The 7,717-nt window shown below is 36.3% G+C and overlaps 1 pseudogene across 1 annotated transcript; it reads left to right on the forward strand.

Annotated features, from left to right (window-relative positions):
* Positions 1 to 56: 56 nt before the first annotated feature.
* Positions 57 to 1,911, forward strand: LOC123418528 (annotated as a pseudogene). Its single transcript, XR_006617807.1, has one exon. The product of XR_006617807.1 is annotated as a ribulose bisphosphate carboxylase large chain-like (transcript).
* Positions 1,912 to 7,717: the final 5,806 nt, after the last annotated feature.

Raw genomic sequence — 7,717 nt, forward strand, 5'->3', positions numbered from 1 at the left:
AGGGATTAATTTGGGTTGCGCTATACCTATCAAAGAGTATACAATAATGATGGATTTGGTAAATCAAATCCATGGTTTAATAACGAACCGTGTTAACTTACCATAACAACAACTCAATTCCTATCGAATTCCTATAGTGGAATTCCTATAGGATAGAACATACACAGGGTGTACGCATTATATATGAATGAAACATATTCATTAACCTAAGCATGCCCTCAATTTTCTTTAATGAGTTGATATTATATTAATTGAATATCCTTTTTGTTTTACGAGATTTTTGCTAAAGTTTCATTTACGCCTAATTAACATCGAGTAGACCCTGTTATTGTGAGAATTCTTAATTCAAGAGTTGTAGGGAGGGACTTATGTCACCACAAACAGAAACTAAAGCAGGTGTTGGATTTCAAGCTGGTGTTAAAGATTATAAATTGACTTACTACACCCCAGAGTATGAAACTAAGGATACTGATATCTTGGCAGCATTCCGAGTAAGTCCTCAGCCTGGGGTTCCGCCCGAAGAAGCAGGGGCTGCAGTAGCTGCCGAATCTTCTACTGGTACATGGACAACTGTTTGGACTGATGGACTTACCAGTCTTGATCGTTACAAAGGACGATGCTATCACATCGAGCCTGTTGCTGGGGAAGACAGCCAATGGATCTGTTATGTAGCTTATCCATTAGACCTATTTGAGGAGGGTTCCGTTACTAACATGTTTACTTCCATTGTGGGTAACGTATTTGGGTTCAAAGCCCTACGTGCTCTACGTTTGGAGGATCTACGAATTCCCCCTACTTATTCAAAAACTTTCCAAGGCCCGCCTCATGGTATCCAAGTTGAAAGAGATAAGTTGAACAAGTATGGCCGTCCTTTATTGGGATGTACTATTAAACCAAAATTGGGATTATCCGCAAAAAATTATGGTAGAGCGTGTTATGAGTGTCTACGTGGTGGACTTGATTTTACCAAAGATGATGAAAACGTAAACTCACAACCATTTATGCGCTGGAGAGACCGTTTTGTCTTTTGTGCCGAAGCTATTTATAAATCACAGGCCGAAACCGGTGAAATCAAGGGGCATTACTTGAATGCGACTGCGGGTACATGTGAAGAAATGATTAAGAGAGCTGTATTTGCGAGAGAATTAGGGGTTCCTATTGTAATGCATGACTACTTAACCGGGGATTCACCGCAAATACTACTTTGGCTCACTATTGCCGCGACAATGGCTTACTTCTTCACATTCACCGTGCAATGCATGCAGTTATTGATAGACAGAAAAATCATGGTATGCATTTCCGTGTATTAGCTAAAGCATTGCGTATGTCTGGGGGAGATCATATCCACTCCGGTACAGTAGTAGGTAAGTTAGAAGGGGAACGCGAAATGACTTTAGGTTTTGTTGATTTATTGCGCGATGATTTTATTGAAAAAGATCGTGCTCGCGGTATCTTTTTCACTCAGGACTGGGTATCCATGCCAGGTGTTATACCGGTAGCTTCAGGTGGTATTCATGTTTGGCATATGCCAGCTCTGACCGAAATCTTTGGGGACGATTCTGTATTACAATTTGGTGGAGGAACTTTAGGACATCCTTGGGGGAATGCACCTGGTGCAGCAGCTAATCGAGTGGCTTTAGAAGCTTGTGTACAAGCTCGTAACGAAGGGCGTGATCTTGCTCGCGAAGGTAATGAAATTATCCGAGCAGCTTGCAAATGGAGTCCTGAACTAGCCGCAGCTTGTGAAGTATGGAAGGCGATCAAATTCGAGTTCGAGCCGGTAGATACTATCGATAAGAAGGTCTAAAAAAAAATAAACGAAATAAAAAGAGAAAAAAATAAGTTATGAAATGCAGTAATTCTTCTTTATTCTTCTAATTGATTGCAATTAAACTCGGCTCAATCTTTTTTTTTATAAAAAAGATTGAGCCGAATAAAAATAGATCATGATATGATCATGAGACTTGACAAATCGAGATTCGTCTATTCTATATATCTAGAATATATATATATATTAAGGTATAATACAATAAAGAAATAAAAAGAAAATAATAAAATATAGTAGTATCATATGATAATGGAATCAAATACGCAGTATTTACAGAAAAAAGTCTTCGTTTATTGGGAAAGAATCAATATACTTTTAATGTCGAATCGGGATTCACTAAGACAGAAATAAAGCATTGGTTCAAACTCTTCTTTGGATTAAGGTGGTAGCTGTGAATAGCCATCGACTACCTGGAAAAGGTAGAAGAATAGGACCTATTCTGGGCCGTACAATGCATTACAGACGTATGATCATTACCCTTCAACCGGGTTATTCTATTCCACTTCTAGATAGAGAAAAAAACTAAAGGAGAATGAATGAAAAAAGACATAGTTTGGAAGTTAGACCTTTTTATAAGACTCTCTTTCAATTTCAAAAAAGAGGACGTTTGAAACTTTTAACAGGCGTAATCGTGAGTCAACATGCTAGAACTAGATAAGGAAGTTTTCTATAACCTTAATAAAAAGGATAAAAAGGTAGTTTTAGTTTATGACTCCGATCAAGAGCGAGAAATCCTTGATTTGGGATTGGACATAGAACCTGGACCCATCGGAGAGACGTTGAAAGGAGCGTATCCTGATGGTAAGAATTATACTTTCGTGGAAATACAGCGCTATAGACTTCAGTGTGGTAGAGTAGACGTTTTGTTCCTAATTTTTCTGGACCAAACCTCCGCTCCGACCCAACGATACAATGAATTTTTTCTGTTCATATTCATAAATAAAAAAGATTAGGAATCGCAATGCTACTATATGCGTCCAGAGCAGTATTTTGAATACTATTCTTCTATAATCCATTATTGCGCGGGGTCTTACTAACAGGACTTCGCGGCACAGGACGGGTCTTCGTCGAAAAGCTAACACCACCCGGCATTTTCATACCCTTTCTTTGGGTGGTATATCGCCTTTAAAAGTCTAAGAGGGTAGTAGGGGGGATCTTAAGAGGGTAGTAGGGGATCTTAAGAGGGTAGTAGGGGATCTATAGTAGGTAAGATAATTTGCCCTTTGATTTTGATTGAATATACTATTTTTCTGCCTTTACCACGCATTATTGTATGCGCTTCTAGAGAAGTATGTATGCAGGAAGTAAATTCTAGTCGCTTTCTTTTGAATCCAATTTCAAATTAGATTAGAAAGATAGAAAGGCCATGAGGATGGGAAAATAAAAAAAATCTTTTTAATTAGTTCTCCTTTTTTGGAATTTTCTTATTATCCTTATCATTTTTTTTACAGAATATTTTGCAAACTAAAAAAATACAATAGTCAATATTCCTTATAATAGATATACTTAATTATATCATAAGAATCTTAAGATATTTTTCGACTAGATAGAAATAGTAAATTTGAATTGAGACACCTATTCCATGACGGATTTAAACTTACCTTCTATTTTCGTGCCTTTAGTAGGCTTAGTATTTCCGGCAATTGCAATGACTTCTTTATTTCTTTATGTGCAAAAAAAAAAGATTGTCTAGTATTTTTTAGTGTAAGTAATATAATATGGTAGGGTATGTGACTTTTTCTACACACACTTTCTACACACAAATGAAAAACGGCTATGGATGCAGATATAGGCTACGAGCATAAATGCATGAATATGCAGAGCTTGGTATAGCGAGTTTTTTTTTATTTATTTTAATTGAATCAACGAATATTTTTTGAATAGAAAGTCAATGTATCTAACCTATTATTTCACAGGAGTACTAGTTGCTGAAGGCGATTTCAGAATCAAAAAAAGTAAAGGCAAAATTATTTAGCTTATTCTCTCAATTTCAATCGACCGCTGCTGGATTTAGTATATCTAATATGAATTGGCGATCAGAACACATATGGGTAGAACTTCTAAAAGGTTCTCGAAAAAGGAGTAATTTTTTCTGGGCCTGTATTCTTTTTCTAGGTTCACTAGGATTCTTATTGGTTGGGACTTCCAGTTATCTTGGTAAGAATATTATATCTATACTTCCATCTCAAGAAATTCTTTTTTTTCCGCAGGGGGTCGTGATGTCTTTCTACGGAATCGCAGGCCTATTCATTAGCTCCTACCTGTGGTGTACTATTTTGTGGAATGTAGGTAGTGGTTATGACCGATTCGATAGAAAAGAGGGAATAGTTTGCATTTTTCGTTGGGGATTCCCTGGAATAAAACGTCGCGTCTTCCTTCGATTCCTTATGCGGGATATCCAATCAATTAGAATTCAGGTTAAAGAGGGTCTTTATCCTCGTCGTATTCTTTATATGGAAATCCGGGGCCAGGGGATCATTCCCTTGACTCGTACTGATGATAAGTTTTTTACTCCACGAGAAATTGAACAAAAAGCTGCCGAATTGGCCTATTTCTTGCGCGTACCAATTGAAGTATTTTGAGGTATCTTTTTTGAACTGAATTGAATGAAGAAAAGATAAATTGGAAGAAGAAAAGTTTTCTCAACATGGGGAGGAAGTCCCTTCGAAATTGGATTTGTTATTGTAAGGGGATTTTTAAGTATTTATCTAAAGGAAGGAACAAACGAGGATAAGATAAAATTATTTTAAATTTTTTTTGTCGAAGTTAGATATATTGCATACTATTCTTCTCTTCCATTTTCACCCGAAAGGGCTTTTTTTATTCTATTTCACTATTTCATTCCATCTAGATCTAAGAAAGAACCCAATGCACTGAAATTCCACTAATATACAAAAAAGAAGAATAGATACAGGGTATCAAACCTATAGAGTTTTTGCTTCAAAGAAATAGAAATATCATGAAATAGAAATATCATCATATAGAGTCAGGGAATGGAATAGAGTCAGCGAATGAAGCATATTCATTAACAACTCCATTTACAGATCAAAAATGAAAAAAAAGAAAGCATTGCCTTCTTTACTATATCTTGTATTTATCGTACTTTTGCCTTGGGGGGTCTCTTCCTCATTTAACAAATGTCTGGAACTTTGGATTAAGAATTGGTGGAATACCAGGCAATCCGAAACTCTCTTAACTGATATTCAAGAGAAAAGGATTCTAGAAAGATTCATAGAATTAGAAGAACTTTCTCTCTTGGACGAGATGATAAAAGGGAAACTAAAGACACATGTACAAAAACCTCCTACAGGAATACACAAGGAAATAATACAATGGGTCAAAATAAATAATGAGGATCATCTCCATATCATTTTGCATTTCTCGACAAATATAATCTGTTTGGCTATTCTAAGTGGTTCTTTTTTTCTGGGTAAAGAGGAACTTGTCATTTTGAATTCTTGGGTTCAGGAATTCTTCTATAATTTAAATGACTCAATAAAAGCTTTTTTTATTCTTTTAGTTACTGATTTTTTTGTTGGATTTCACTCCACCCGTGGTTGGGAACTAGTAATTCGTTGGGTCTATAACGATTTTGGATGGGCTCCTAATGAGCTTATTTTCACTATTTTTGTTTGTAGTTTTCCAGTAATTCTAGATACATGTTTGAAATTTTGGGTCTTTTTTTGTTTAAACCGTCTATCTCCTTCGCTTGTAGTCATTTATCATTCAATTAGTGAAGCATAAATTCATTTGATCTCCCGATATTAATATTAATCAAATTAGCATCTTTCTTTAGAAAGAAAGCCCTTTTCCATTTTACCAAAATTCTTTCTATTTATACCTGCTTTAAGGTATTCATCATTGCAGTACAACTGTTGCAGTAGAATGCCAACAAATTCGTGTATAGGGAACTAGATTAGCTTAGCTACCTATCTAATTTATTGTAGAAATTCTGGGATCTGTGATTGGACATGGAAAATAGAAATACTTTTTCTTGGGTAAAGGAACAGATAACTCGATCGATTTCTGTATCGATCATGATATACGTAATAACTCGGACATCTATTTCAAATGCATATCCCATTTTTGCGCAGCAGGGTTATGAAAACCCACGAGAAGCAACTGGGCGAATTGTATGTGCCAATTGCCATTTAGCTAGCAAGCCCGTCGATATTGAAGTTCCCCAAGCTGTGCTTCCCGATACTGTATTTGAAGCAGTTCTTCGAATTCCTTATGATATGCAATTGAAACAAGTTCTTGCTAATGGAAAAAAGGGAGGGTTGAATGTAGGTGCTGTTCTTATTTTGCCCGAGGGATTTGAATTAGCGCCGCCCGACCGTATTTCCCCTGAGTTAAAAGAAAAGATAGGAAATCTTGCTTTTCAGAGTTATCGTCCCGATAAAAAAAATATTCTTGTGATAGGCCCTGTTCCCGGTAAGAAATATAGTGAAATTGTCTTTCCCATTCTTTCCCCTGATCCTGCTACGAAGAAAGATGCTCATTTCTTAAAATATCCTATATATGTAGGGGGAAACCGAGGAAGAGGACAGATCTATCCTGATGGTAGCAAGAGTAACAATACAGTCTATAATGCTACGTCAACAGGTATAGTAAGAAAAATACTACGTAAAGAAAAAGGGGGGTATGAAATATCCATAGTTGATGCATCAGATGGACGCCAAGTGATTGATATTATACCTCCCGGACCAGAACTTCTTGTTTCAGAGGGGGAATCCATCAAGATTGATCAACCATTAACAAGCAATCCTAATGTGGGAGGTTTTGGTCAGGGGGACGCAGAAATCGTGCTTCAGGATCCATTACGTGTCCAAGGCCTTTTGTTCTTCTTCGCATCCGTTATTTTGGCACAAGTTTTTTTGGTTCTCAAAAAGAAACAGTTTGAAAAGGTTCAATTGTACGAAATGAATTTCTAGGTCCCGGAATTTCTTACCATCAAGTTGGTAAAAAGCCTCGATTTATTGGCAATTGCTAGAATTATCTATGATCTTTTTTGGAAATCCTTTTTTTGTTTAGACTTTTTTTTGTTTACGAGATGTCTGGAATTCCTTATTTATATCTCATGCAAAAGAAGAGAATCCAAGGCAAAGGCGAGAACAATAAAATTTAAATTTCTTTCGAGGGATTGCAGGTCTTCTTAATCGTCTATTCGGCACAAGAAAAAGGCTTTTTCTTGTGCCGATTCTTCTTGTATCAAAATAAGAATCCTTTTTCTTCCTAATTCGTCAAAGATTACTTTACTATTTCTTCTTTATTCGGGTCTGTCTCTTGGGCCTCTTTTTCTTTTGCTTAGGTTTAGCCGAGGTAGTGGACAAACAGAGGGGAAGAAAATATGGCGGGGGACAAATTTCTTGTGATTGTAAGCAAATAGAATTGCTTGGCTTGTTTAATTAAGTTTAACTTCAAACTTACAGAAATTTTGCAAAAAAAAGTAAACTCTTCCATTGAAGGTTTTTTTTTTATTTTTAGGCTAGTTGAATAGTTTTGATTAAGGTTTTATTAGTTTATTACTCGAAACTAAATCAAGGATTTTCAGGATACTTCCTTTGTGGAATAAGATATTGGATCCTCGAGTGATCTCTTTTTCTTGTTGCTTCATAAGAGTGAATCGAATAGATTCAATTCGCGTTATAAGAGTAAAAATTCCGCGGGTCCTTTCCGCTCTAATCAGATAAAGGGGGTAAGGACCCGCTAAGCTCCTACTTTTTCATGTTTACAATCTGGTCCCTCCGATTACTATAGAGATGAACCCAATCCAGAATATGAACCATAAAAGAAAACACCTACTAAACCAATCACAGGAATACCAGCTACAGTACCTATCAGCCAAAGAGGAATTCTTCCAGTAGTATCGGCCATTTCCCCTACTTT

This window comes from Hordeum vulgare, unplaced genomic scaffold, assembly GCF_904849725.1.
Source record: "Hordeum vulgare subsp. vulgare unplaced genomic scaffold, MorexV3_pseudomolecules_assembly, whole genome shotgun sequence".
Taxonomy (NCBI): Eukaryota; Viridiplantae; Streptophyta; class Magnoliopsida; order Poales; family Poaceae; genus Hordeum; species Hordeum vulgare.